At 41.6% G+C, this 8,402-nt stretch overlaps 1 non-coding gene across 1 annotated transcript; it reads left to right on the top strand.

Annotated features, from left to right (window-relative positions):
* The first annotated feature begins 8,008 nt into the window (after positions 1-8,008).
* Positions 8,009-8,082, top strand: Trnat-ugu (transfer RNA threonine (anticodon UGU)). Its single transcript has one exon. It is a non-coding gene; the product is annotated as a tRNA-Thr (tRNA).
* The last annotated feature ends 320 nt before the right edge of the window (positions 8,083-8,402 follow it).

Here is an 8,402-nt window from a genome sequence, read left to right as displayed (position 1 = left end):
CCCACCTCCTCCCCTCCCCCTCGAGGACGCCAATGGCTGGCCCATTCATTTTGAGAACATCAGAGCTGCAGTAACCTTCCTGAAAAACTGTTCTAGATGTCTAAATCTACATCCATACTAGGCACGCTACCTGACGGTCTGTGGCGGAGGGTACTCTATCGGTTCTCCCTTCTATTCCAGTCTCATATTGTACGTGGAAAGAAGGATTGTCGGTATGCTTCTGTGTGAGCTCTAATCTCTCTGATTTTATCCTCATGGTCTCATCGCTAGATATACGTAGAAGGGAGAAATATACTGCTTGACTCTTCGGTGAAGGTATGTTCTCGAAACTTTATCAAAAGCCCGTACCGAGCTACTGAGCGTCTCTCCTGCAGAGTCTTCCACTGGAGTTTATCTGTCATCTCCGTAACGCTTTCGCGATTACTAAATGATCCTGTAGCGAAGCGCGCTGCTCTCCGTTGGATCTTCTCTCTCTCTTCTATCAACCCTATCTGGTACGGATCCCACACTGCTGAGCAGTATTCAAGCAGTGGGCGAACAAGCGTATTGTAACCCACTTCCTCTGTTGTCGGATTGCACTTGTCTACATTGAGATTCAATTGCCATTCCGTGCACCATGCGTCAATTGCGCGTCAATCTTACCACGCAGAACTCTAGTGGGAATGTCGGTTATCGCTGAAACAACTGGTTTTCGGCTCACTTTAACCTAATTGTTAAAGCCCGTCACTATTCCAGTGCTTGTAATAACCGATTTTCAGTCTTTTATTTACATTATTTCCTCTAGTAAACGTAGGAATCCTACAAAGATTTAAAAAATTTGACTTTCTCAGTTTCTTGATAAATGGAATCAACACGTAAAATTAAATACTTTTATGATGACCTGCAGCCGTCCAGAACGAAATTAGAATTATATTAATACGGTCAGCTGATCTCGGGTGTCGATATACATCAACGGGGACAGGTGACAATGTGTGCCCCGTCTGGGACTAAAGCCCGGGATCTCTTGCTTACATGGCAGACGCTCTGTCCATCTGAGCCACCGAGGGCACAGACGATAGTGACTGCAGGGACTATCTCGCACAGGCCTCCCGCGAGACTCACATAGTATGTGCACACACTACATTCGTAGTGTCCCACACCAACACACTCATTACTCGTGGAAGACATTCTTACCAAGTGCCGTAACAGTTCGGGGAATAAGTGTGCATCTTCACAGAAGAAGGTCATGGCTGGTATTGCCAGAACCATATACGTATATGGATATGGTGTCTGTTCTTTCGGACATAATTTAAAATAAATAGTCAAATAAAACTTTGTCAGCTGTTCGCTGCTTCTCTCAAAATATGGCGAGTGCTTCCGTACTACAGAAAACTGCCAGTATTCTCCTACTGATTTTAGTTTTTAGAAGCTCTGCTCAAAAATTATATTGTAATCGGTTATCACAGCACTATGCGGGAGTTACGTATAGTCCTGCAATAAAGGGTGAATACTTCGGCTGGAGAACTCTTTTTCGTTTTTATTTCTCTGTTTTCAAGGGCTACAAGCAGATAACGGCATACTACGTAGACACAGGCAGCAGATCAGGCACTTTCTATTTTTATCCCGGAAATTTTAACTTTTTTCCTTGTATGATGTTTCAAGTCGACCAAATCAACCCATGTGCTTCACTCGTTACCGCATATCGTAAAATACTTCCAGACTTCCAGATGGTGCCATTCTCTGTTACAACTGACGTTCGACAACAGCGAGAAACTGCGTCCAGTCTCGCGCACTGCTTGTATAACAGGCACAATATTGTCTCGGCAATGCTGGACCAATCCATTTGTTGCTCGTTTCTGTCAGCAGTGTTATTAAAGTGGCATACATCACTTTTCCCATTTATCTGTAATAACGCAGTATTTCAGAGCTATGGAAATCTTACGAATAAAAATTACTCGTCTTTTTTAAAAAAAGGTTTACTTGAAAACTAAAAATTTTACTGCGGCTGCTGTGGCTAATCGATATATCTGTTTTTACGTGGTTATCAGGAAAAAAAAAGATACTTGTTATAACCGAGAGCAAACAAATACCGAAAGACATGGGTTATTCAGAACTAAAATACCCATATCGTTTTAACCGATCGGTTTTTCTATCTCTAAACTGCAGTGTCGCCATAGAAAAGTGTGTCGTTCCATCACTGTCCATAGCAACTTTGAGATATGTAAGTGTTTATGAGCAATATCGGCAAATAGAAACACGAAGAGGTAATAAGCATCTGAGCGATAGAATTTATTTCCCGATCAGAAAAGTCGAGTGACAGACAAGACTGAATCACTGTAATAGAAGTTATATGGAAAGCTGTGTAAAGAAAAATTTCCAGTTCTTTCGTGGATTCCAAAATTGAAGCAAATTCCGGGACATCAAGGTGACATAGTCTTATACGGATAGTATTCCATGACTAACGTAATTGGCCCACATACTGTACTGGTATACGGATAATATTACACGACTAACGTAATTTACCTGAAATAATTTACAAACATGTTACTATAACATTCGCTACTACTCATTACGCTAATTCACCTTCAGCCATTAAGCGCAAGCGCAGATCTCAGTTATGATACGTGCGCCATCCAAAAATTTATCAAGGTAGTAACTCAACACAACTACAAATGATCATTGTGTGTAAAATAAATAGAACACTTCATAAGAAGAACATGACAGGTTTGAATCATTCCCACCGCAAAGGATGAAAAATTCAGGCTCGCACACAAGACCACTTGATAACTAACCAGAAATTCCGATTAGTTGTAGCTTTGGTGACAATCGCCATTTTTACATTTTCCCCGTAAACTAGATAATTATGAAACGTTAGCAACTACTCTAAAATATCTGCGGCAACGGCCTTGCCCCTGAGGTTGCATTGGTTCACGTGAGATCACCGAAGTTAAGTGCGTTGTCGGACGTGGTCGGCACTTGAATGGGTGGTCATCCAGGCCGCCATGCGCTCTTGCCATTTTTCGGGGTGCACTCAGCCTCGTGGTGCCAATCGAGGAGCTACTCGACCGAATAGTAGCGGCTCCGGTCAAAGAAAACCGCCATAACGACGGGGAGAGCAGTGTGCTGACCCCACGCCCCTCCTGTTCGCATCCTCCACGGATGATGACGCAGCGGTCGGATGGTCCCGTCCCAGTAGGCCACTCGTGGACTGAAGACGGAGTGCTTACAAAGCAACTACTCTCCAGTGCATGGCCGTACTACTGAGACCTTGATGCCTGGCATCAACAACAGGTAGCAGCACACGAGGTTGGCTTACGCCTACTGCCAAATTTTGAGATCTGTCGTAAGCCTGCGTAAGCACGTGGGGCTTTCCGTCTTAAGTGCAAGCATATCCATTGCGTGTTCTGCCGCGCGACTTGAGTGGAATATTTCATTATTTCTGAAATTTTATAGAAATGTTTTTCGTTGTATATCCTCTCCATCGGTACTGAATTTACTGTAAAATTACTTGCTCACTTTTCGGAACTTCCGTTCATGGTAAATCGATATTATTAGAAGCCGTGGTAGACACGAGTCTAGTGTGCTTCACCTTCAGCACCTTCTGTGTCAGTCTCGGTTCCTATGTCGCTGATTTCACAACTAGCAGTTCGTTGTCTACTGAGTATACTGTCTCTTGTACGACACTATCCCTCCTACACTGAAAGGGGGAGACACAGGAAATTATAGGATTTTTGAAACATGTAGCTATTAAGGTAATTTTGAAGCTAGGCATACGAAAATTTGTATCTGGTTTCTAGGTCAGAAATAAAGAAATATGTGTTCCATTATTACTGGGAATGAAGTGAAATAGCGGGTGAACATTTTATTTTGAGATAAATAATTACGGAATAACTATGAAAGTATTTTTAAGGCTACATCTACGAAAATTGGTATTTGACTTCAAGGTTACAAATAAGAAAATACGTGTTTTAGTGTTTTTGGAAGTTCAACCCCTAAGGGGATGAAATAGAGTGAGCTGGTGCGTTTCTGGCGCCAGTTTCCATCGATCGTTGCTTCGATCTTTGAGTCGCGGTCCAGAGGACACTGCTCCCTAAGCGACTGTAGTAGTTCTCTGCACGGACCCACATCGGGCTTACCGCGCTTACACTGGACACAGTTGCCAACAAATCTCCTGACATCGCGATATAGGTTGGGCCAAAACATGTGTTCCCGAACTCGGTTCTAGGTCTTGTATAGCGCCAAATGACCCCCGACCACCGAATCGTGGATATATCATGCTAACTCGTTCCTGTGGAATAGAGACCTTCACTTCACCACGGTTGTCTCCCCCTTTACACAAGAGTCCCCCGCCCCCCCGAAGGCAACAGGGCAACAGCCAGTAACGACGTCGCCATCCGCCTACTGCTGCCTATTCGGTCCCCACCTGGGGTCCACAGCCTGTTTGCCGGCTGAGTCGCAGAAGAAACCGGGTGTCTCGGAGAGAAGGAAATTCGCTCCAAGATCCGGCTCCACGTGGCCCTTGCCTTCCCCAGACTCTCCCGCGAACATACGGCTAAGAGCGTCGCCAATTCATTGTCTCTGCCCCTAATATGCGGAACCTGGAGATAAATCTTGTCATCTTAACTTCGGCATGACTTTTAGCGAACTTATTAATCAAAGTTTAAGGGCTGGCACTGGGCAAGTAACTGACGGAGGCTCATTTGTTTCAGTTCAGTTGTAATGCTCACCTGTTCTCCAGATAAGGTTGTGTAGTATATGTCTCAGAAAACTCTCTACCCTTGATGTGTGTTGTGTTAGAGATAATTGGCAGCGATCGACGCTAGCATACTGGGAACAGAGCACCACGGCGGCAGAGAGATGTTTAAGGCCATGTCCTCTCCTTTACATCTTCGGTTATGTTGTCACTTTCGCGTGATTCCATCGTTCCGGTGGAGAACTATAGCATCCAAAGTTCAATTGCATTGTCAAGTTGAGTATATTTCTATGTCACTCCCTGTCTCGTGGATCTCTCGTATTGATTTGAATCCTTGGTCTGCTCGCGTCTATCGCCAATTCACACGAAATATTGAAGCAACCTTATTTTAAGGGAATTGTCATATGGTCATGTTCTAGTTGTAATCATTCTAAGAATATTGTTGATTAATCAATTGAGTAAGTAAATTTGAAGGTCGGTTTGGTCAAAATTAAAGTACCTCCTTAATTGCTTTAATCATTTGTATATAGTTTTGTTATGGAAAGTTGGGTAGCCAAACGTTAAAAATTCTGTTTCTTAGGCTTAATCTGTTTCTCTGCTGATTGGAAGTAATGAGAGTTCTGCTGCGCATTCTATGCACATTTGTACTATTTAAGTAAAGCCTTACCTAAGTATATTTACCTAGTCATATCCAAATTTGAAGTTTAACGGGTCTTGTTCCACGTAAAGAAATTTATTTATTATTTGTCCATCTGATCTGGCCTTATAAGGCAATCTCTTGTATTTTTGTGATTGTGATTTTATAATGCTTTTGATTGTAATAAAATGTGTAGCAACTACAACGGATTACTATTGTGATTTTGGTGTGTCACTACCACAATCCCATTACATAGAGGATGAAATGTTTCATGAAATATTTAATTATGAAAGCATTTTTAAAGCTAAATATATTTAAACCTGAATTTGGCTTCTCGGTTAAAGTAAAAATAAAAAAAAATTACATGTCTCACTGTTTTTGATACATTCAATTCATAAGGAGGGGGAATATAGGATGAAATGTTTTATGAAAATAATTCAGTGTGAAAGAATTTTTAAAGATAAATCTATGGAAATTCTATTATTGAAATATACGTGTTTCACTGTTTTTGGAACTACAACCTCCAAGGAGATGCGATAGGGGCACATGTATCCACTCACTCATCGCCTTCCAGCCCAACCTGCAAAGTATACAGACGTGAAATTTGATGAAGGTGTAAATATTACGCTGAAAGCACCATTTAAGAAGAGATTTTTCGAAATTCCACTCCTAAGGGGGTGAAATATGGGTTGAAAAGTTTTTTTTAAAAAAAAATATGTCCCTATGTCACTGTTGAAGCTACGACTACAAAACTACGAAAATTGACATTTGGTTTCTCAGCCAGAAACAAAAAAAAAGGTTTTTATCATTTTCCGAAATTCTTTCATTGGGGGGGGGGGATAGAATAAATAGTGAAGGTTTTTTGAAAATAAATCATTATTAAAGAACTACTAAAGCATTGTTAAAGTTACATCTATGAAAATAGGTAATAGACTTCTCAGTTGGATGTAAAAAGAATGTGTTTCGTTGCTTTTGGAAATTTAACTCATTAATAGAGTGAAATAGGGGATGAAAAGTTTTATGAAATATTTCACTATGAAAGCATTTTTAGAATTAAATGGATGAAGATTTGAATTTGGCTCCTTGGTTCTAAATAGAAGAATACATGTTTAATTGTTTCTGAAAATCTAACTCCTAAAGGGTGTGAGATGTTTCTCAAAATGGTTCATTATGAAAGCATTACTAAATATATCTGACAATTCGTATTCGGCTCCTCTGTTAGAATTTTTAAAAACTATGTGTTTCAGTGGTTTTGGAACTTCGATAGTAAGGGGATGAAAATTTTAATGAAATATTTATTGCGTTATATTAAAATATGTTAAATCTGCATCTATGAAAACCGGTATTTCACTTCTCAGTTATATAAAAGAAATATGTGTTGCGGAATGAAAGATTCTATGGAGATATCACCACAAGAATACAAACGGCTTGATTAACGAAAACCTTCGACTCCAGCTGTCGGCATTGTTTTTTGGTCATTCAGTAAAAGACCATGCTTCAATGGCGTTAAGTTTAGAAAGTGTTGCAGTTTATAAAAGACATAAAAAACGATTAAAGAAAAAAATCTTTGAAGACCATAAACGGTCTACGCAAGTAAAGAAGCGGATGATAAGTTAGCTCTTTATGCAAATGAGTTGGTCACTTTAAGTTAAGAGACATGTCATGCACCAGGAACCAAATATTATAGTTGCTACGATTGGCTAACGGAAAAGTTTTGCAGAATCACGGGAAATCACTTCTGCAAGTGGCTGAGAATCTCGTAATGGATAAAAATTCTGTTCTGAGAATTCCAAGGTGGGAGATGCAAATTCCTCGATTAGGAATTGTTAATCCACATGTGAAACCTGAGTACATAATCCCTGTGACATTTTATCAACGGTGTTCCATAGGGACAGGTTCTCATCCAAAAAGTTCGAAAATTCAATTTCTTTGTAGTTGCATTTTTTTTTAAGGTGTACTTGTCCAGACTCTTGGAACGGAAAGGTTTTTTTTTTAATCCGTGCTTAAAAAAATTTCTACAGCCCATTGTTTGAAGCAGTGTCACGACTGCCATGAGCCGCGCGGGGTATCCGCCATGTCTCAAACGCCTTGTCACGGTTCGCGCGGCTCCCCCCGTTGGAGGTTCGAGTCCTCCCTTGGGCATCGTTGTGTGTGTTTGTTGTCCTTAGCATAAGTTAATGTAAGTAGTGTGTAAGCACAGGGACTGATGGTTCAAATGGCTCTGAACACTATGGGACTTAACAATTGAGGTCATCAGTCCTCTAGAACTTAGAACGACTTAAACCTAACTAACCTAAGGACATCACACACATCCATACTCGAGGCAGGATTTGAACCTGCGACCGTAGAGGTCGCACGGCTCCCGACTGAAGCGCCTAGAACCGCTCGGCCACATAGGCCGGTCTATCATGTATTCTAGAGAAGCTGCCCGGTCGTCAGTGGCGCCTGTTCTTTCGAGAACAGTTACTATCTTCATATATATGGTTAAACGTTACCCAGCCATTGACCTTCGTCTGTGCGAATGCGCACAGATTGCCCGAAATCTTACGGGAATCGTCACCTTAGTGTGGGCCAGTATTGAGTGGATGGGCAAACACCTATTACGTACATTACGTTTGTGGATTGTGGCCGGTTGGAAATGTGAGTCTCACGGGAAGCGTGTAAGGGATAAATACCTGCAGTCGCGGTATTCATCTGTGTCCTCGGTGGCTCAAATGGATAGAGCGTCTGCCATGTAAGCAGGAGATCCCGGGTTCGAGTCCCGGTCGGGGCACACATTTTCAGCTGTCCCCATCGAAGTATATCAACAACACCTGTCGGCAGCTGAGGGTTTCAATTAACTATCAATTGTGAAGGGGATTCGAAGAACCCTTTGCCAGGCACTTACATGTGATTTGCAGAGTATCCATATAGATGTAGATCAAAGCTCGTCCCGTGACGCACGTGCACAAAATGATTCATACTGCAAACATACTCGCCGATAACACTGACGAATAACGAGTGCTGCATATCCAGGTTAGACAGATCGGCTTTTCCTGCCAAGAAGAACAGGGAGTTGCTATCTAGGAACAATTCCAGCCCGAGGAAGGGTTG

Source organism: Schistocerca gregaria, unplaced genomic scaffold (assembly GCF_023897955.1).
Source record: "Schistocerca gregaria isolate iqSchGreg1 unplaced genomic scaffold, iqSchGreg1.2 ptg000604l, whole genome shotgun sequence".
Classification (NCBI taxonomy): Eukaryota; Metazoa; Arthropoda; class Insecta; order Orthoptera; family Acrididae; genus Schistocerca; species Schistocerca gregaria.
The sequence above is the reverse complement of the archived record's forward strand: the minus strand, read 5'-3'. Positions and strand labels throughout refer to the sequence as shown.